General features: G+C 40.4%; 2 long non-coding RNA genes across 2 annotated transcripts in view; one reads left to right on the forward strand and one right to left on the reverse strand.

The window, feature by feature from the left end:
• Positions 1 to 3153, reverse strand: part of LOC147343277 (uncharacterized) — a 23602-nt gene extending 20449 nt beyond the window's left edge. Inside the window, exon 1 of the long non-coding RNA XR_015156606.1 lies at positions 1 to 3153. This is a non-coding gene — a long non-coding RNA (uncharacterized LOC147343277).
• The window catches only part of LOC147343278 (uncharacterized), a 31338-nt gene continuing 13237 nt past the window's right edge, over positions 3153 to 21253 (forward strand). The window contains exon 1 of the long non-coding RNA XR_015156604.1: positions 3153 to 21253. This exon is cut by the window's right edge and continues 10606 nt beyond it. This is a non-coding gene — a long non-coding RNA (uncharacterized LOC147343278).

Genomic DNA, 21253 nt, shown 5'->3' on the forward strand with positions numbered 1-21253 from the left:
CATTTTCCAAACTGAGCAAGCCTTGCTCGGTGAAAAGCTGGAAACATCCACGTCTGAACGGTGGTCCAGATAGGCCCATATTCACTCAGTTCTCTCTCCTGCCTCACCAACCTGGACTCCTGGCAAATGTCCTTTACAGTAACCTGGGTGATGCATCTTGAGGTAGAACAAGTTCACTGTCTCCAAATAGATGTTTACAGTATTCCCCTTCCATTCAGACCGCTCTCTTTTCCATCCACTCGTCACCGAGGCAGACTTCCTGCTCTGATGGAGTCGTGGGCTCTAGGTACGTAATTCTATTAGTGAGAACGGTCCACTTGCTCAGCAAGTGTCAGCAATTAATCTCACCTGATTTTAAGACCGATTGAAATCTACTTACAAGTGAAAACTAGGTGAGCCAGCATGGTTTTGTATATAAGCAAAATGAAGATGATAAGAAAAAAAATTGTGGAACTTTGTACTATGATCAATAAAGTTCCTTAAGAGGTACGTTTTCTAAAGCAAAGTCCTTGTTAGGGTCAGGATGTGGGAAGTGCACTAATAGGCTCAGGATTAGGGTTTGGTTTCCCTTTCATTCTCCCTTCAGACCCCACAATTTGGGGACACGCTTCCCAACTTGGTAACAATGCACTTGTGTAAGCTTCATAATCAAGGGACAGGACTCTATTCCATGTACTTAAGAAGGGAAATTTCCCTTCATTTCTGAAGATATACTTAAGGAAATGTGATACAATATGATAAGAGTCTTGAAAATATCTCTTACAAATATTGATCATCTTTTTCTTGGTGACACCTGGGAGAAATTTTGATATGAATGGTGAAATGTGTGACAATATCCCATGAATTGAGCAAAAGTTAAACCAAACTGATTCATCTTACCTTATTAAGGTTTTTTGGAAACGAGTGGGCCTGTCATCTCAGCAGGGCTCTTTCACTCCTCTTCTTGCCTGCCTGCTTCTGTGTGGCTTCCTGGTCTACCAGACAGTGGTCCTGGCAAACCATCACCCCAGCTGCCCTTTGCAGCATCACAGCCACTGTGCTGACTCTTCTTACTTGAACTCCAAGTACTGCCCAACCTCAGCACCCTCTTAGACTGGAAACCCCAGGGTGAGGACCTAGTTTTTCATTCAGGCTGTGAAAGTTGGCAACCCCTAACAGGTCACACCTGAGAAAACAGCTTTAAAATGCCACTGTGTAAATGAAAAACACCTACCTTTCTCATAGAATGAGTTTGTTCTCGTTCTTCCAAAAGTCTTTAAAGTGAGAGCTGAAATCATGCCAGATACCGAAGAAAACGTTTGGGGACACTTCCTTCTCTCCAATTTTTGGTCTCATGGAGAAATAGGCTGTAGACTCCAAAAAGCTGTGAAAGCACACACACACACACACACACACACACACACACACATACAAGTGTAAAAGCTATAATTACTTTCCAATATGGGGTATTCTTTCTCCGTCCAAAGGCTGATTTCATTCAGGCAGTTACTATTACCAAGAGGACTCAAATCCTCAGGCACCAACAGGAGTTCTATTAAGGTTTCGTGTTTGAGTTTTTGAACACAGATGTTAGCAGCAGATAAGAGTCCTCCATATACTGCTAACTATCCCTGGTCCATCCATTTTCAAAATTAATCACTATGCATCTGACCTATGTCAGAAATGAACCTGTAATCAAGTTGGGACATAAGGGAAGTTTATGTATACCTTTTTCTAGACTCTAAACAAACGAAACATCAGCCCTCTGCCCCTAAACTAACTACGTATATTGTATATGTTAGTTTAATACGTGTACATGTTATACATTATGTGTATTGTTCTCCTTCTATACTATCTGACTTCCTATATTGCTGATGGGGAAAAATCAACAGCCCTGGGAGATACTGACAGAGGCTGCCCCTGAAGATCACGGTAACACAGCTGAGTGGGTGTGAGCAGGGCGGCCAGCATCCTGACAGTGGCAGCAGTGCCCATCTCCGGTGCCGTCAAGGCCGTTTCATATTACACGTACGCGATGCTCTGAAGAGTTTCAAAGGGTTGACAGCGCACAACTAGTAAATCATAGATTTATGCTGCATCTTGACGTGGACCTCCCAGACTCCAGAAGTGTGCACTGTTTAAGCCATCCAGTATGGGATTTTGTGATAACACTCAGAACTAAGGCAAATGATCTAGATTTTTAAATACATAAATTTCAGGGGGCAAAGTCTATTACAAATACTTAAAAGACACTGTCTAATTATAATGGTTTGAATTTCTTTATATCTTGCTCCAAACAAACTAAGAAAATAAAATCATTTATTACATATATGAACTAATTGGAGTTTTGAAAAGAAACTGGGTATTTGATGAGATTAGAGGTTATTACTATTGTTGGGGATGAAACTGCTGGTGGTTATTTTTTAAAGGGGATCTTTTACAGACACATAGTAAAATATACATGGATGACATTATACCTGTTGAGGACTTGCTTAAAAACCAGTGTGGGAGGGGCAAGCGGGCAGGGGTATAGATGAAGCCAACTCAGGAACTGCTGAACCTGGGTGATGAATGCATGATGGTCACTGTACATTCTGTTTACTGCCTCTGAATCACAGTTACGCTCTTCACCTGCATGGTGTTTAATTTACCTACCCCTGCTTCCTTTAGCAAAGTATCAAATCATTGTCTTCTATTTCTGGCATCCCAGATGTCTTATTATTGGATTTTCCTCCAGATTCTAAGAGCATATGCAGATTTCTGCATCTATAAATAATATTCTTTCAGCCATGCAGACTCATTGTAAGACACCATTATTTATATACAAATGTTATTTGTATTCAACGATCCCATGTCCTCACTCATTTTAAAATCTGGCTTCATAGACCACAATTCCACTACTTTTCTCTCAAGAGTCTCTGATCTAAACATATAATTTTTAGCAATTTTCCCTCTCATGACCTAACGTAATGGAACCATTACTGTCTTATTTACTTGAACTTGAAAGTGAGAAATTATTAACAGCTTTCTTTTGCTCCTTTAGGTTAAACTGGTGAAAACTGAATTAAATATATTCCATTTTCCCCTTACAAAAGTCTCAGGAGTTTACAGGAGACAGTTGACATAATGGTCACCTATTTCATGGCCTAACTTTGTATTAATTTTAGATTAAAAAAAAAAGTTGAAAAGATAATATAGAGAATTCCAATATAGCCTCCATTCAGCTTCTCCTAATATTAATATCTCACACAACCACTAAGAGATAACATTGAAAATGAAAGGATTCTCTTGTTAGGAGCCATTGCAAACCATCTGCTGAGTAAAGTGAGTGAAACTATAGATGAGTAGGGAGGACAGGTAAGGGTGGTCACCCCACTGTGGTGCTGGCCTGCTGACCCTAAGAGACACATACAAAAAGACACACAAAGGTATATATATTTAATTGAAGTATATTATTGTGCTAATTTTAGGTATACATCATAGTGACCCAGTTATTTTTTCAGATTCTTTTCCATTATTCAGTTCTGTTCAGTTCAGTCACTCAGTCGTGTCTAACTCTTTGCGACCCCATGAATCGCAGCATGCCAGGTATACATCATAGTGATCCAGTTATTTTTTCAGATTCTTTTCCATTATAGGTTATTACAAAATACTCACTATAATTTCTAAAATACTGACTATAAAGTAGGTCCTTGTTGCTAATCTATTTTATGCACAGTGGTTATGTCTGCTAATCCAAAACTTCTAATTACTTATATTACATGAAAGTAAGATCATAAGAAGTATTTGCGTTACTCTGCCTGACTGATTTCAATAGGTGTAATGTTCTCTAGTCATGTCTAGCTCTTTGAAACATGGACTGCAGCATGCCAGGCTCCTGTTATTTACCATCTCCTGGAGTTTCCTCAAATTCATGCCCATTGAATTGATGATGCCATCCAACCATCTCATCCTCTGTCACCCCCTTCTCCTCCTGCCTTCAAACTTTCCCAGCATCAGCGTCTTTTCCAATGAGTTGGCTCTTAAAATCAAGTAGACAAAGTATTGGAGTTTCAGCTTCAGCGTCAGTCCTTCCAATGAATATTCAAGATTGGTTTCCTTTAGGATTGACTCGTTTGATGTCCCTGCTGTCCAAGGCACTCTTAAGAGTCTTCTCCAGCACCACAGTTCAAAAGCATCAATTCTTTGGCACTCAGTCTTCTTTATGGCCCAACTCTCACATCCATACTTCCGTTGATTACTGGAAAAATCATAACTTTGGCTACACAGACCTTTGTCAGCAAAGCGATGTCTCTGCTTTTTAATATGGTATCTAGGTTTGTCACATCTTTTCTTCCAAGGAGCAAGCATCCTTTAATTTCATGGCTGCAGTCACCATCCACAGAGATTCTGGAGCCCAAGAAGATAAAGTCTGTCACTGTTTCCACTTTCCACTATTTTCCCACCTATTTGCTACTGTTTCCATTTTCCCCCCATCTATCAGGCGAAATAATGGGCTGGATAAAGCACAAGCTGGAATCAAGACTGCTAGGAGACATATCAATAACCTCAGATACGCAGATGACACCACCATTATAGCATAAAGCAAAGAGGAACTACAGAGCCTCTTAATGAAGGTGAAAGAGGAGAATGAAAAAGCTGGCTTAAAACTCAGCATTCAAAAAACTAAATCATGGCATCCAGTCCCATCACTTCATCGCAAATAGATGTGGAAACAATGGAAAGAGTGACAGACTTTATTTTCTTGGGCTCCAAAATCACTGCAAGATGGTGACTGCAGCCATGAAATTAAAAGATGCTTGCTCCTTGGAAGGAAAGCTTTGACAAACCTATTGTGATAATCGCTCGGTGGTGTCCAACTCTTGGCGACTCCATGGACTGTAGCCCACCAGGCTTCTCTGTCCATGGAATTCTCCAGGTAAGAATACTGGAGTGAGTTGTCATGCCCTTCTTCAGGGGATCTTCCTGACCTAGGGAATTGAACCGAGGTCTCCAGCATTGCAGGCAGATTCTTTATCAGTGACAAACATAGAGTATTAAAAAGCTGAGACGTTATTTTGCTGACAAAGGTCTGTACAGTCAAGCTATGGTTTTTCCAGTAATCATGTGTGGATGTGAGAGTTGGACCATAAAGAAGACTGAGTGTCAAAAAACTGATGGTTTTGAACTGTGCTGTTTGAGGAGACTCTTGAGAGTCCCTTGTACTGTAAGGAGATCAAACCAGTCAATCCTAAAGGAAACCAATCCTGTATATTCATTGGAAGAACTGATGTTGAAACTGAAGCTCCAATATTTTGGCCACCTGAGGCGAAGAGATGACTCATTAGAAAAGACCCTGATGCTGGGAAAGATTGAAGGCAGGAGGAGAAGGGGATGACAAATGATGGGATAGTTGGATGGCATCAGTGACTCAATGGACATGAGTTTGAGCAAGCTCCAGGAGATGGTGAAGGGCAGGGAAGCCTAGAGTGCTGCAGTCCACGGTGTCACAAAGAGTCAGACAGGACTGAACAACATTTGCCATGAGGTGATGGGACCGGATGCCATGATCCTAGTTTTTTGAATGTTGAGTTTTAAGTCAGCTTTTTCATTCTCATCTTTTACCCTCATCAAGAGGCTCTTGAGTTCCTCTTCACTTTCTGCCATGGGTGGTGTCATCCGCACATCTGTGGTTATTGACATTTCTCCCGGCAATCTTAGTTTCAGCTTGATCTTCATCCAGCCTGGGATTTTGCATGATTGTTCTGCATAAAAGTTAAATAAGCAGAGTGACAAATATAGCTTTGATGTACTCCTTTCCCAATTCTTAATCAGTTTGTTGTTCCATGTCTAGTTCTAGCTATTGCTTCTTGACTTGCATACAGGTTACTCAGGTAAGTTGTTCTGGTAACCCCATCCCTTTAAGAATATCCCAGTTTGTTGTGATCCACACAGTCAAAGACTTTAGCACAGTGAATAAACCAGAAGTAGATGTTTTTCTGGAATTCTCTTGCTTTTTCTATGATCCAGTGGATGTTGGCAATGTGATCTCTGGTTCCTCTGCCTTTTAAAAATCCAGCTTGAACATCTGGAAGTTTTCAGTTCACATACTGTTGAAGCTTAGCTTGAAGGATTTTGAGCATAACCTTGCTAGCATGTGAAATGAGTGCAGTAGTTTGAACCTTCTTTGGCAGTGCCCTTCGTTGGGATTGGAATGAAAACAGACTATTTCCAGTCCTGTGGCCACTGCTGAGTTTTTTCTTTCATATTGAGTGCAGTACAGCATTATCTTTTAGGATTTGAAGTCATACAGTAACCCTATTTTTAGTTTTCCAAGGAACCACTGTAATGTTTCCCATAGAAGCTGCACCAGTTTACATTCCCACCAACAGTGTAGGAGGGTTCTCTTTTCTCTATAATTTCTCCAGCATTTAGTATTTGTTGACTTTTTAAAAATGGCCATTTTGACGGGTGTGAGGAGATACTTCACTGTAGTTTTGATTTATGTCTCTCTAATAATTAGACACACTGAGCATTTTTCATGTGCTGTTGACCACCTGTAAGTCTTCTTTGGAGAAATGTCTGTTTGTGTTTTCTGCCTACTTCTTGGCTAGGTTGTTTGTTTCTTTAATACTGAGTTATATGAGCTATTTTTATATTTTCCATGATAGCATCCTGTTGGTTACATTATTTGAAGATACTTTCTCTCCTTCTGTAGGTAGCCTTTCCATTAAAAAAATTTTTTTTATGTTTTTCTTTGCTGTGTGAAAGCTTTTAAATTTGATTAGGCCTCATTTATTTTATTTTTTAAAATATTTATTTATTCCTGGCTATGCTGTCTTTTTTAAAAATTTTATTTTATTTTTAAACTTTACAATATTGTATTAGTTTTGCCAAATATCAAAATGAATCTTGCACAGGTATACCTGTGTTCCCCATCCTGAACCCTCCTCCCTTCTCCCTCCCCATACCCTTCCTCTGGGTCGTCCCAGTGCTCCAGCCCCAAGCATCCAGTATCGTGCATCGAACCTGGACTGGCGACTCATTTCATACATGATAGTATACATGTTTCAATGCCATTCTCCAAAATCTCCCCACCCTCTCCCTCTCCCACAGAGTCCATAAGACTGATCTATACATCAGTGTCTCTTTTGCTGTCTCGTACACAGGGTTATTGTTAGCATATTTCTAAATTCCATATATATGCGTTAGTATACTGTATTGGTGTTTTTCCTTCTGGCTTACTTCACACTGTATAATAGGTTCCAGTTTCATCCATCTCATTAGAACTGATTCAAATGTATTCTTTTTAATGGCTGAGTAATACTCCATTGTGTATATGTACCACAGCTTTCTTATCCATTCATCTGCTGATGGGCATCTAGGTTGCTTCCGTGTCCTGGCTATTGTAAACAGTGCTGTGATGAACTCTGGGGTACACATGTCTCTTTCCCCTCTGGTTTCCTCAGTGTGTATGCCCAGCAGTGTGCTGCCTCTTTGTTGCTGTACTCAGGCTTTCTCTAGTGGTGGCACATGGGGACCACTCTCCCGCTGGGGTGCATGGGTTTTTCATTGTGGCGGCTTCTCTTTGTGGAGAATGGACCCTAGAGCACGGGCTCAGTAGTTGTGGTGCAGGAGCCTACTCGTTCCATGGCAGGTGGGATCTCCCCAGACCAGGGATCAAACCCACGTCCCCTGCATCAGCAGGTGAATTCTTAACCACTGGACCACCAGGAAAGCCCGGGTCTCATTTATTTTTTATTTGTCATTTTTATTTAGTTAATTAATTTCAAAATTTTATTTTTATTTTAAAACTTTTATTTAATTATTTTATTTATTTTGAATTTTTTATTTTAAAATTTAATTATTATTTTCATTTTATTTAATAAACTATTAAAAAAATTTTATTTGGCTGTGCTGGGTCTCAGCTGTAGCACACAGGATCTAGTTGCAGCATGTGGGATCTAGTTCCCTGACCACAGATCGAACCTGGGACCTCTGCATTGGGAAGTCAGAATCTTAACTACTGGACCACTAGGAAGTCCTGGTCTCATTTATTTTTGCTTTTATATCCTTTGTCTTAGAAGACTGATCTAAGAAAATGTTGCTGTGATTTATGTCTGAGAATGTTTTGCCTATGTTCTCTTCTAGGAGTTTTATGATGTCATGTCTTATATTTCAGTCTTTGAACAATTTTATTTTTGTATGTGGTGTGAGGAAGTGTTCTAAAAAACACAAATTACTAATGTAAATAATGAAAGAAGGATTGTGACTACTAATTCCATGGACATTTAAAGAAATGCTATGAATAATTCTTTGACAAAAATTTTGATAACTTAGATAAAATAAGTCAAATCTTGGAAAGACACTAACTACCAGAAATCTCACAGTAGAAATAATCTGAAAACATGTACATCTATTAAAGAAATTAATTCAATAATTTATAACCTTCCAGAAAACAAACACATGGCCTAGGTGATTTCCCTAGAGAATTCTATCACATCCTTATAGGGGAAAAGAAAAATGAATCTCTCTCAGAAGGTAGCAGCAGAAGAAAGAGTTCCTAACTCATTCTATGAAGCCAGAAATTGTCTCATACCCAAACAAGATAGTGGCATTACAAGAAAAAAAAAAGTGCAGGCCAATATGCCTCTTGAGAATCAATTAAAAAATTCAAAACAAAATTAGCCAATAGAATTCAACATGAATAAAAAGAACTATACACCATGACCAAGTGATGTTTATTCTAGTTATGCAAATTAGTTCAATATTCAAATTAAAAAATTTAATCTACTGCCTCAATAAACTAAAGAAAAAATCATATGATGATATTAACTTATGCAGGAAAGATATTTGATAAAATACTCACAGCACACCAGGGATAGAGAATTTCCTTGACTTAAGAAGGAACATCTACAAAAGAACGCCTATAGCCAACACCATACTAAATGTTAAGATACTGAAATTTTTCCTCCTAAGAATGGTTATAAGGCTAGACTGTCCTCTCTTTTACTTCTGTTTCACATCACATGGGAAGTTGTAGCTAATGCAATAAGACAAGAAAAGTAAATAAGGTTCACAGATTGGGAGGGAAGAAGTAAAACTGTATTTGCAGATGAATATGCCTATGTAGGGGCTTCCCTGGTAGCTCAGCTGGTAAAGAATCCACCTGCTATGCAGGAATCGAATTTACCCAGTTTAATTCCTGGGTCAGGAAGATCCCGTGGAGAAGGAGTAGGCTACCCACTCCAGTATTCTTCAGCTTCCCTGGTGGTTCAGACAGCAAAAATCTGCCTGCAACGCAGAAGACCTAGGTTCAATCCCTGGGTCTGGAAGATTCTCTGGAGGAGGGCATGGCAACCCACTCCAGTATTCTTGCCTGAGAATCCCAATGGATAGAGGAGCCTGGAGGGTTACAGTCCTTGGGGTCGCAAAAAGTCAGACATGAGTGAACAATGACACACACAGCACAGCATGTCTATGTAGAAGTGCCAAAGAATCTACAAAATAATTCCTGGAACTAATAAACAAATATAGGAACATTGAAGGATACAGGTCAATAAACAAAACTTGAATGTTTTCTGATATACTAGCATTGAATAATTAAATTTTGAAATTAAAAACATAAATAATTTCCTATAGCACAAAAAAAATGGAATAATAAGGTATAAATCTAGTTACAGATATAAAGTCTGTGAGGAAAATTACAAAACTATGATGAAAATATCAAATAAGATCTAAATAAGTGGAGAGATATACTATGAACATGGGTTGTTGTTCAGTCACTAAGTTGCCTCTGACTCTTTGTGACCCCATGAACTGCAACACGCCAGGCTTCTCTGTCCATCACTATCTCCCTAAGTTTGCTCAAACTCATGTCCATTGAGTGAGTGGTGCCATCTAACCATCTCATCCTCTGTCATCCCCTTCTCCTCTTTCCTTCAATTTTTTCCAGTATCAGAGTCTTTTCCGATGAGTTAGCTCTTCACATCAGGTGGCCAAAGTATTGGAGCTTCAGCATTGGTTCTTCCAATGAGTATTCAGAATTGATTTCCTTTAGGATTGACTGGTTTGATCTCTTTGTTGTTCAAGGGACCCTCAAGACTATTCTCCAGCACCACAGTTCAGAAGTGTCAATTCACTGGTGCTTAGCTTTCTTTATGGTCCAACTCTCAGATCCATACATGACTACTGGAAAAACCATAGGTTTGACTACACAGACCTTTGTCAGCAAAGTGATGTCTCTGCTTTTTAATACACTGTCTAGGTTTGACATAGCTATTCTTCCAAGGAGCGAGTGTCTTTTAATTTTGTGGCTACACTTACTGTCTGAATTGATTCTGGACCCCAAGAAAATGAAATCTGACACTGTTTCCACATTTCCCCCATCTATTTGCCATGAAGTGGTAGGACTGGATGCCATGATCTTAGCTTTTTGAATCTTGAGTTTTAAGCCAGCTTTTTCACTCTCCTCTTTCACTTTCACCAAGAGGCTCTTTAGTTCCTCTTCGCTTTCTGCCATAGGTGGTGTCATCTGCATATCTGAGGCTGTTGATATTTCTCCTGCCAGTCTTGAGCAAAGCCTGTGATGCATCTAGCCCAGCATTTCACATGATGTGCTCTGCATATAAGTTAAGTAAGCAGGGTGACAATATACAGCTTTGATGTCCCCCTTTCCCAATTTTGAACCAGTCCTTTGTTCCAATGAACATGGGTAGGAATAGTCAATATTGTTAAAGATGCCAGTTCTTCCCAACTTAATTTTATTCGTGTAATTCCAATAAAAATCCTAACAAGTTATTTTGTGGATATTGACAAACTGATTCACTACCCACTATAAAGTGGGACAGTGTGATATATTAGCGAAAGAGTAGACATATACATTAACAAAACAGAATAGAGTGTCCAAATGTAGGCTCAGAAATGTAGCTGACTGATCTTTGAAAAGAGAACAAAGGTAACTCAATGGAGAAATGATAGTCTTTTCAACAAAGGTTCTGGAAGAGCTGAATATTTATATGCAAAAAATCAACAAAATGAGTCTATAAACAGACATCACATCTTACACACACACACACACACACACACACACACACACACAAACCTAAAATACTGATACCTGTGGTGAGAAAAGTTAAACAATTTGAAGGTGTTATATTATTTTGGGAAGGGGCAAAGATATTAAATAAACATTGGTTAATTTAAAGGTATTAAAAATAGGAGAAATAAAAATATCATGTTTGTGGCAACCAGACATATGCATCTTTCAGATCTCCCAGGTTCCAACTGTGGAAAATGGAAATGACCAAGGGCCTTAGATGCTGTTTTGAAGCCCATCACTCCATCTGTACGGAGGCCCAGGATTGCTCCTGGCCAGCAAGTGCACTCAGCAGGGATGCTGGTGTAGGTGTCATCTAGGACACACAGGCTCCTCTAAATGGTGACTTTGGCTCGAGGACTTTCAATTGGCTTTACCAAAACTTTCTGGTAACTGCACTGCAGTCTAAGTAAAAGCCTTGCAGTCTAAGGCTTTTGCTATTTAGGCTTTCTTCCTTCGCTCTCCACCATGAGAGCTCGACCTGCATCTGGGTCTAATAGCTGTCCCAGCTTCCTCTGCCTCTGTTACTGTTTTTCTCAGTAAATCCAGTCTTGGCACCAGGTTTGTGGAGAACTTGAAATAGTATAAGTGGAGCCACGAGGAGCCTGAGAAAACAAGTAGTAAGATGAGGTCTGAGATACAGTCAGCCAGCACCCCACTGTTCTGGGTGGTACACAGGGCAGACCCTGGCACAGTGGAGGAGGCCATGAACTTGTAGAGATATCAGCAAAGTGGCCTAGAAAATGTCCTCACAGGTGTGATGATTCAGGTTGTTGAAGATATGGTGAGAAAAAGCCACAGAGACACTGGAATTGGCTGACTACAGTTGAGTGGGTCTGACACCCCACAGAGAGATAATGAGGGATTCTGAGCAGTAACAGACAGCTAAAGACTAGGGGGCAACTCGATAATTGGAAAGAAGCTGTTATCACCTGTAGTGAGAGAACAGAAACAGCGACAAAGCAAAAAGCAGATCTAACAGAACTGAAGATCTCCAGAGACATTTAGAAGCACAGCCAAGCAGGTCTGCTACGCTAAAATCAGATCCTGGGCTAGGAAAATCTGGGATCCTGAAACAAGTGAGAGAGATATGAGTCACCCTTACTGCTACTGCTACTGCTGCTAAGTCACTTTAGTCGTGTCCGACTATGTGCAACCCCATAGACTGCAGCCCACCAGGCTCCCCCGTCCCTGGGATTCTCCAGGCAAGAACACTGGAGTGGGTTGCCATTTCCTTCTCCAATGCATGAAAGTGAAAATTGAAAGTGAAGTCAGTCAGTCGTGTCCGACACTCAGCGACCCCATGGACTGCAGCCTTCCAGGCTCCTCCATCCATGGGATTTTCCAGGCAAGAGTCCTGGAGTGGGGTGCCATTGCCTTCTCCGCACCCTTACAGGTCCCTGAAACTATCCTTAGTTTGCAGAGGGAGTCTACTCTTTTCTAGTAAAGGTGAGCTCCCCATCTAGGAAAGTGCCAGAACTGATGAAGGAAAAGAGATTATACACACAGGTTGCTGCAAGAATTAACTTTCCTGAGGTAGCAGGACCCAGGGGTAGCTCTTACAGGTCTAGAGTAAATGGTGGCCATGCAGAGAAAAGCAGACATGACTCAGCTGCTCTGGAAAACAGAAGAGGGAGTGAGGAGGCTGGGATCTGTGGGCATGTCCATATATAGTAAAAGAATCCAGAGCACTAAGCAATGGAACACTCCATGGGAAGTCCCAGAGGGCCCACTGTGCACCAAGGCAGTCAAGACTGCTGGTTACAGGGATACTGTTTTCAGTCCATGCTGTGGGCCAGGAAAGGAGAGGAGGTCATAGCTGAGCCCATTAACATCCATGGAGATGATGATAAATTAACAGGGGCCAATGGTGAAGCCCAGGGATCACAGTTACCATTGTGTCTGCCCCACAGGGAGTGTGGAGATAGTTAATAGATCATAGTATCCTTAGAGGTACATGGGCACATGTACGCACGTGTGTGTGTGCGCACGCACACACACACACACACACACACACACACTGTTTAACATCTACAACCAAAGGAAAGGGTGAGAACAGAGAAACAGGAGGATAACAGCTGCTCTAATAAAAAATCAAGATGCCTTGGTCAGTTCCTGGAGTTGAGCTGATTTCAGATCCAGAACTCACTGACCAGAGGGATGACCCTGAAACACTGTGGGGAGCGTGTACTGTACTAATCCCCCAGGTCCTTCTCCACTGCTCAGGGACAAAGGGAAATATTCAGGCATTTCAAGAGGTGTGGAACCCAGGGTCTGAGCAGCCACTACAGCCTCATCGTGGTCACCTGCACTGGAGGGGGTCCCACACACCAGTATGCAGACACCAGTCTCAGAAGTCCCTGGGCCTCACCCCACCCATCAGCAAGAAGGCAGGACTTGGCAATCAAAGGGACCAAGGCCAAGCAATGCCTTGGAGACCATCCACAATAGCCAGCCTGCCTCAAGAGAAGGACCAAGGCAACCCAACAGGGGTAGTCCTAGATCATGAAGCTATGGTATCCAGAGAATGTGCTGCTGGAACCTACAGGATGCCACTGCTCCCAGGTCGGGAAATGTAACCAAGCCACCAGATACATAGAAGTAAGAACAGGGAATTAGGAAAAATGAGATGACAGAGGAACACATTCCAAGAAGAAAAAAATAAAACCCCAGAAGAACTAAGTGATGTGGAGATAGGCAATATATCTGATAGAGTTCAAGGTAATGATCATAATAATCAAACAATTTGGGAGAAGACTGGATGAACAGAGGGAGAAGGTAGTTTTTAACAACGAATTAGAAAAAATAATGAAGAATCAAACAGAGATGAAGAATACAATAACTGAGTTCCAAAGAGGAGACTCAAGCAGTTAATGATGAGAGAAGTGAGAAAACGCAGAAACAGAGGAAGACTGGTTAAAGCCTGAAGATTGATGATGGAGATTCTCAAAACATCACCCTGTTACCTCATCACCAATCAGTCAGAAGAATAACTAGACATGATCATGTACCCTGTGACTCTTACCCCTAATGTGGTCTTTAAACCCATGTGTGAAAGCCATCAGGGAACTCTAGTCCTTTGAGCGTGACTGGCCTGTTCTCCTTGCTTGACACCTGCAATAAATGCTGTATTTTCCTCCATCACAACCCAGTGTTAGCAGATTGACTTTTCTGCACATTGGTGAGCTGACCCAAGCTTGATTTGGCAACAAAGTGAGTTAAAACTTCACCTACCTGTATTGCAAATTAAAATGAACTAGTAGTACAAGGTTATTATTGAGAAATATGGCAGAAATATGAGAGGAAACTGCTAAGAGAAATGTAATCGGGTGTAGGGAAGGGTGGAGCAGGGGAGGCTGCCTTTTGTTACAAGCCTGGTGGTACTAATTGACTTTTTCAATTCTGTCTACAATTAAAACCTTAAGAAAAATAAAAATTAATCAAAAGCAAAATGAACTGGAGAAACAGTGTATGCCAGGAAAATATGAGGATAACAAGCTGAAAAAACTTTCCTGAATGAACCTGACTATGTATCTTCTGCAATTTGCTACGTGGACCTTTGAAAGAAAGTGCTGTTTGAAAAGCAACAAAAAAGCATACTGTCTAGGGAAAAAGCAGTGTGTATGGTGGATCTACTGCATGTTTGGCTTCTGTGTTAAAAACTGTCTGCTTGACCATGTTGACCTCCCATGCACATGAAGGAAACAGATCAGAAAGATGGATTGGCCTGCAGTCAGCCTAGGTGTATTTCTGTCTTCCTCCGCGACACTTTCTGCAGATGCACAACTTCAGTGGGGCAAGAGTCTATGAGGTGATTTCCTTCCAGCTCTGATGCAAAGTTTGCAAAGTAAATGCAGCTGAAATTTCCACTGCTCTAAGTCTGAAACTCTCAGGACAAATGGTGAGCAAACCAGGCAAAACAGTTCTTCATGCTACTTTTCATGTAAGTTTAGTCACATCTGATGTATGCAGCTATAGTCCCAAAAAGTGAAATGATGCGCTTTGTGATGTAAAATTCCCACAAAGAAACAAGTTCAGCCTATAAAAGGTCATTGGCTATTCACCAAATTATCTCTTTTTAACCCTTACTGTTACACTACCTATGCCCCCTAAGTCAATGGGCCATTACTTCTTAGCTTGGCAAGACTTGCCGCACCAGCCACCCACAGCCTCAGCTGAACTTCAGGAGCTCATGCCACCTGTCTGGAAGTTAATCAAACTCACCCTTTTCAGAATCTGCAATAATAGCCACAGGGAAAATTCAGACTTGGGTCATTAGTGGCAGGTCCCCATAGTAAACATCATGAAGTGAGAAGAATACCAAGAATACTAAGAATACCAATATACGGTGCTGATACTGTGCCTGGCACTGTTCTATTATTCTCCTCATTTTAGAGATGAGGAAATGGAGGTACGGTTCAATAAATATCTCCAAATCAGACAACTTGAAAAAAAATGAAACCATGATCTGCCAGTGACTCTAATCTGGCCAGGGCCTGGGCCCTGTGCTCATCCCTGCCGGGTCCCCACACCTGGAGGCTGTTTCCCTTTACTGCGCAGCCTGGAGGCCTCCGAGAAATCCCATGAGTTACTTAATCCCATGGAATTTAACTGAGTTACTTAATCCCATGTGTTACTTAATTGAAGGTGGTTCTCTGTAGCTTGTAACCAAATATGCCCCTCTAACAACAACCTTCTAAAGAAGATTTCTAATTTGCCTTATGAAACGTGTGTATAGGTAGACTCACCGATAACTTTCATTTTTCTCTTAGTTTCATTCTAGCCTGAAAAATATTTTCTTTCAATATGAAAGTGACTACTTTTATTCAATTGTTTTTTCTAGAGCATCTACTGGGCTAGCAGCATAGTTTCTCAAAACATACAACTCTAATGGATTTGAATCATGATATGATTCAATACAACAGTTATCTTAAATTACTAAGAGTAGAGATCTCTTCAAGAAAATTAGAGATACCAAGGGAACATTTCATGCAAAGGTAGGCACAATAAAGGACAGAAATGGTACGGACCTACAGAAGCTGAAGATACTAAGAGGAGGTGGCAAGAATACACAGATGAACTTGTACAATAAAGATCTTAATGGTCTGGATAACCATGATGATGTGGTCACTCACCTAGAGCCAGACATCCTGGAGTGTGAAGTCAAGTGGGCCTTAGGAATCATTCAGTTCAGTTCAGTCGCTCAGTCGTGTCCGACTCTTTGCGACCCCATGAATCGCAGCACGCCAGGCCTCCCTGTCCATCGCCAACTCCTGGAGTTCACTCAGACTCAGGTCCATTGAGTCAGTGATGCCATCCAGCCATCTCATCCTCTGTCGTCCCCTTCTCCTTCTGCCCCCAATCCCTCCCAGAATCAGAGTCTTTTCCAATGAGTCAACTCTTCGCATGAGGTGGCCAAAGTACTGGAGTTTCAGCTTTAGCATCATTCCTTCCAAAGAAATCCCAGGGCTGATCTCCTTCAGAATGGACTGGTTGGATCTCCTTGCAGTCCAAGGGACTCTCAAGAGTCTTCTCCAATACCATAGTTCAAAAGCATCAATTCTCTTGCGCTCAGCTTTCTTCACAGTCCAACTCTCACATCCGTACATGACTACTGGAAAAACCATAGCCTTGACTAGACGGACTTTTGTTGGCAAAGTAATGTCTCTGCTTTTGAATATGCTATCTAGGTTGGTCATAACTTTCCTTCCAAGGATTAAGCGTCTTTTAATTTCATAGCTGCAATCACCATCTGCAGTGATTTTGGAGCCCAGAAAAATAAAGTCTGACACCGTTTCCACTGTTTCCCCATCTATTTGCTAGGAAGTGATGGGACCAGATGCCATGATCTTAGTGTTCTGAATGTTGAGCTTTAAGCCAACTTTTTCACTCTCCTCTTTCACTTTCATCAAGAGGCTTTTTAGTTCTCTTCACTTTCTGGCATAACTACGAACAAAGCTACTGGAGCTGATGGAATTCCAACTGAGCTATTTCAAATCCTAAAAGATGATACTGTTAAAAGTGTTGTACTCAATATGCCAGCAAACTTGGAAAACTCAGCTGTGGCCACAGGACTGGAAAAGGTCAGTTTTCATTCCAATCACAAAGAAGGGCAATGCTAAAGAATGTTCAAATTACTGCACAGTTGCATTCATTTCACATGCTAGCAAGATAATGCTCAAAATCCTTCAAGATCAGTTTTAACAGTATGTGAATTGAGAACTTCCATATGTTCAAGCTGGATTTAGAAAAGGCAGAGGAACCAGAGATCACATTGCCAACACCCACTGGATCAGATAAACATCTACTTCTGCTTCACTGACTATGCTAAAGCCTTTCATTGTGTGGATCACAACAAACTGTGGAAAATTCTTAAAGAGATGAGAATACCAGAACACCTTACTTGTCTCCTGAAAAACCTGTATGCAGGTCAAGAAGCAACAGTTAGAACTGGACGTGGAACTGGTTCAAAATTGGGAAAGGAGTACGTCAAGGCTGTATACAGTCACCCTGTTTTTTTAACTTATATACAGAGCACATCATGTGAAATGGCAGGCTGGGTGAATATTAAGCTGGAATCAAGATTGCCAGGAGAAATATCAATAACATCAGATATGCAGATGACACCACCTTAATCACAGAAAGCAAAAAGGAACTAAAGAGCTTCTTGAAGGTGAGAGAGGAGAGTGAAAAACCTGGCTTAAAACTCAACGTTCAAACAACGAAGATCATGGCATCTGGTCCCATCATTTCCTGGCAAATAGATGGGGAAACAATGGAAACAGGGACATACCTTATTTTCTTGGACTTCAAAAATCACTGTGAACAGTGACTGCAGCCATGAAATTGAAAGATACTCCTTGCAAGGAAAGCTAAGACAAACCTAGACATGGTATTAAAAAGCAGAGACATCACTTTGCCAAGAAAGGTCCACATAGTCAAAGTTATGGTTTTCCTAGTAGTCATGTATGGATGTGAGAAAGTCGGACCACAAGGGAGGCTGAGTGCTGAAGAATTGATGTTTTCAAATTGTGGTGCTGGAGAAGACTTTTGAGAATCCCTTGGACAGCAAGGAGATCAAACCAGTCCATCCTATAGGAAATCAACCCTGAATACTCACTGGACAGACTGATGCTGAAGCTCCAATACTTTGGTCACCTGATGCAAAGAGCCAATTCATGGGAAAGGACTCGGGTGCTGGGAAAGATTGAGGATAGGAGAAGGAGGTGACAGAGGATGAGATGGTTGAATGACATCACCAATTCAATGGACATGAATTTGAACAAATTCCAGAAGGTGGTGAAGGACAGGGAAGCCTGGTGTGCTGCAGTCCATAGGGATGCAAAGAATCGGATATGACTGAGTGACTGAACAATAACATCAAAGCTTGTCTATAATTTTCTATTGTCTAAAACATAAAACAGTGGGCAAGATAGTGTATACTTTCTTATGTGTCTCTTTTCCCCACATATTGCAAGAACACAGGGATCAGAATCTCTAATAAAAATGTGGGCATTTCTTTTCTTCTTTGTTATAGAGGACAAAAATTTTGGAGTTCTAAACTCTTTTAAGTTTAAGAACTTAGCTTCTGGAAACAGTTTAGGCCCAAATATATTTTAAAATATTGGAGTGGGGAAGATTTTATCAACCCAATACAATAGGAAAGCTTCCATTTTTAAAACAAAACTCTGTAGAAGAGCAGAAATTATTTGATGCATATTTCCCCTTTATAATTACAAACCAAAACTGGAAGGAAACATAAAACTCTATAAAGCAGAAGGTCCTGAAGCTGTTCTACTCAGAATACATACAAGCTAAAACAAAAAAAATTCCAGGAGAGATAACCACCTCAGAATGTTTTTTATAACTGACAGAGGCCAGCAAATCTGCAGTGGGTTTCACAGGCCCCACACTGTTGAAAGTCAGTGGGGTTTGTAAAAATTCCAATAATGTAGTGACTGAAGAAAATGCCTTTGTACACAGAAAGTGCTGCACCCCAGACGTGCCAAAGCCTGAGCCTGGAAGGTGTGAAGCAGTTTTCTTCCTCTGCCCTGGAAGGGTCCCTCCTGCAGGCCCCCACATGGTGACTCTTCGGCAGGATTTGAGGTAGTTAACTAAGAAATCCAAGTTGGAAAATACAAACTCCAACTTTGTTTTTACTTGATCACTATTGTTACAAGAATGATATTAACTGTTTGGGGGATTTTCACAGATATTCCATATCACTTCAGTTTTAATACCAGGTTGCAACCTGCCTAGTCTGTCAGCCTAAGCCAGATAAACACAGACTATTCATCTCTAGATAGTTACTCAGAAAGATCTGGAAAACAGGCGTATCATGAACTGAACATTTCACTTCTCATTTTATCCATATCCAGAAGTTCATTCCCGGGACAACACTTTAAAAGCTGACCCCTTAAAAGTTACCGCACATGATAGAGTGTGCATATGTCATTTCAGGACTGATTCAGTATTTTCTCCATTATGATGGTGAAAGTTACATATTACATATAATGATTAAAACTAATGTTCTTTTTCTTCCTTCACTTTGTCTATTTTTGGGGAAATATTTTCCATTTAAATTCATGTTATACAATCTTGACTTTGGTAAAATACCACTCAGTGAAACTTACATGCAGAAAAATAATATTCATTTTTTTAAGATGTGTGATTTAAAATTCTTTCACACATGTGTTTTCTCCCACTACTATTTTTTCCCTTTGATTAGCAGTTATTTCCAATTGCCTTTGTTATTAATCAAATAAATGAGGGGAGAGAAATAGTCTATTCAAAATTTTTAAAAAATTGGTACTCTGAGGTACACTAACTATATTTTTAAACTATACAGTCAACCCTTCATCTCATAATAATGCTCAAATAAGGCACATTGATTTTTTAATCTGTAAGTATGGCTGCAAAAATTGCTTCTCCATTCAACAAATTTACTAGTCTTACTTATAAAAGATTAATTATATTCAATTCTTTTCATTGCCCTTAATTTCTGGTGGACAGGGAACTTAAAAAAATGGACTTCCATTCTGAAATATATTTTAAAAACAGTTTTATGTAAAAATTTCAGTAGCATATATGTCCCATTGGAAAAATACAAACATCTTTAAACCAAATGTTTTAATCTGTAGGAAAAGTCACAAGCTTCCTAGAAAAATGAGACAGCCTGATTTCCTTTATCTAGTACAACATGTAAATTAACTGAATAAGGTAAATTATGTAATGTGATTTTTGTAATATAGTTCAAATTTTACCTTTAGTCATTTCTATCTGCTTTATTGATGCCAGAGCTAAATTTAGTGAAACTGGAGGAACTCATAGCTAAAACAAACTGTTTCTAAAATCTGCTCTTTCTCAGCTACTGACTGGCTGTCCACTTAGGCATCAGGGTTCCCTTAAAAGGTCTCTCAAATTACTGGAGACATTGGATCTACTCTGTTCTACTAAACCCAATGCTGGTTCTTGACACCACATCTGGCAACAAGCCTTATCATTTGATGCCATTCAAAGTGCCATTGAGTGAGACAGTCAAGTGGGCCTTAGGAAGCATCACTACGAACAAAGCTAGTGGAGGTGATGGAATTCCAGTTGAGCTATTTCAAACCCTAAAGCTGATGCTGTGAAAGTGCCACACTCAATATGCCAGCAAATTTGTAAAACTCAGCAGTGACCACAGGACTGGAAAAGGTCCATTTTCATTCCAATCCCAAAGAAAGGCAATGCCAAAGAATGTTCAAACTACTGCACAGTTGCACTCATCTCACACACTAGTAAAGTAATGCTCAAAATTCTCCAAGCCAGGCTTCAACACGTGAACCATGAACTTCCAGATGTTCAAGCTGGATTTAGAAAAGGCAGAGGAACTAGAGATCAAATTGCCAACATCCACTGGATCATAGAAAAAGCAAGAGTTCCAGAAAAACATCTATTTCTGCTTTATTGACTGTGCTAAAACCTTTGACTGTGTGGACCACAAAAAACTGTGGAAAATTCTTCAAGAGATGGGAATACCAGACCACTTGACCTGCCTCCTGAGAAATCTGTATGCAGGCCAAGAAGCAACAGTTAGAAACAGACATGGAACAATGGACTGGTTCAAAATTGGGAAAGGAATACATCAAGGCTGTATGCTGTCACCTTGCTTATTTAGCTTATATGCAGAGTATCATGGGAAATGCCAGGCTGGAT

This window comes from Bos grunniens, chromosome 28 (genome assembly GCF_055505025.1).
Source record: "Bos grunniens cultivar Pamir isolate PY7600 chromosome 28, Bosgru_T2T1.0, whole genome shotgun sequence".
In the NCBI taxonomy this organism is placed as follows: Eukaryota; Metazoa; Chordata; class Mammalia; order Artiodactyla; family Bovidae; genus Bos; species Bos grunniens.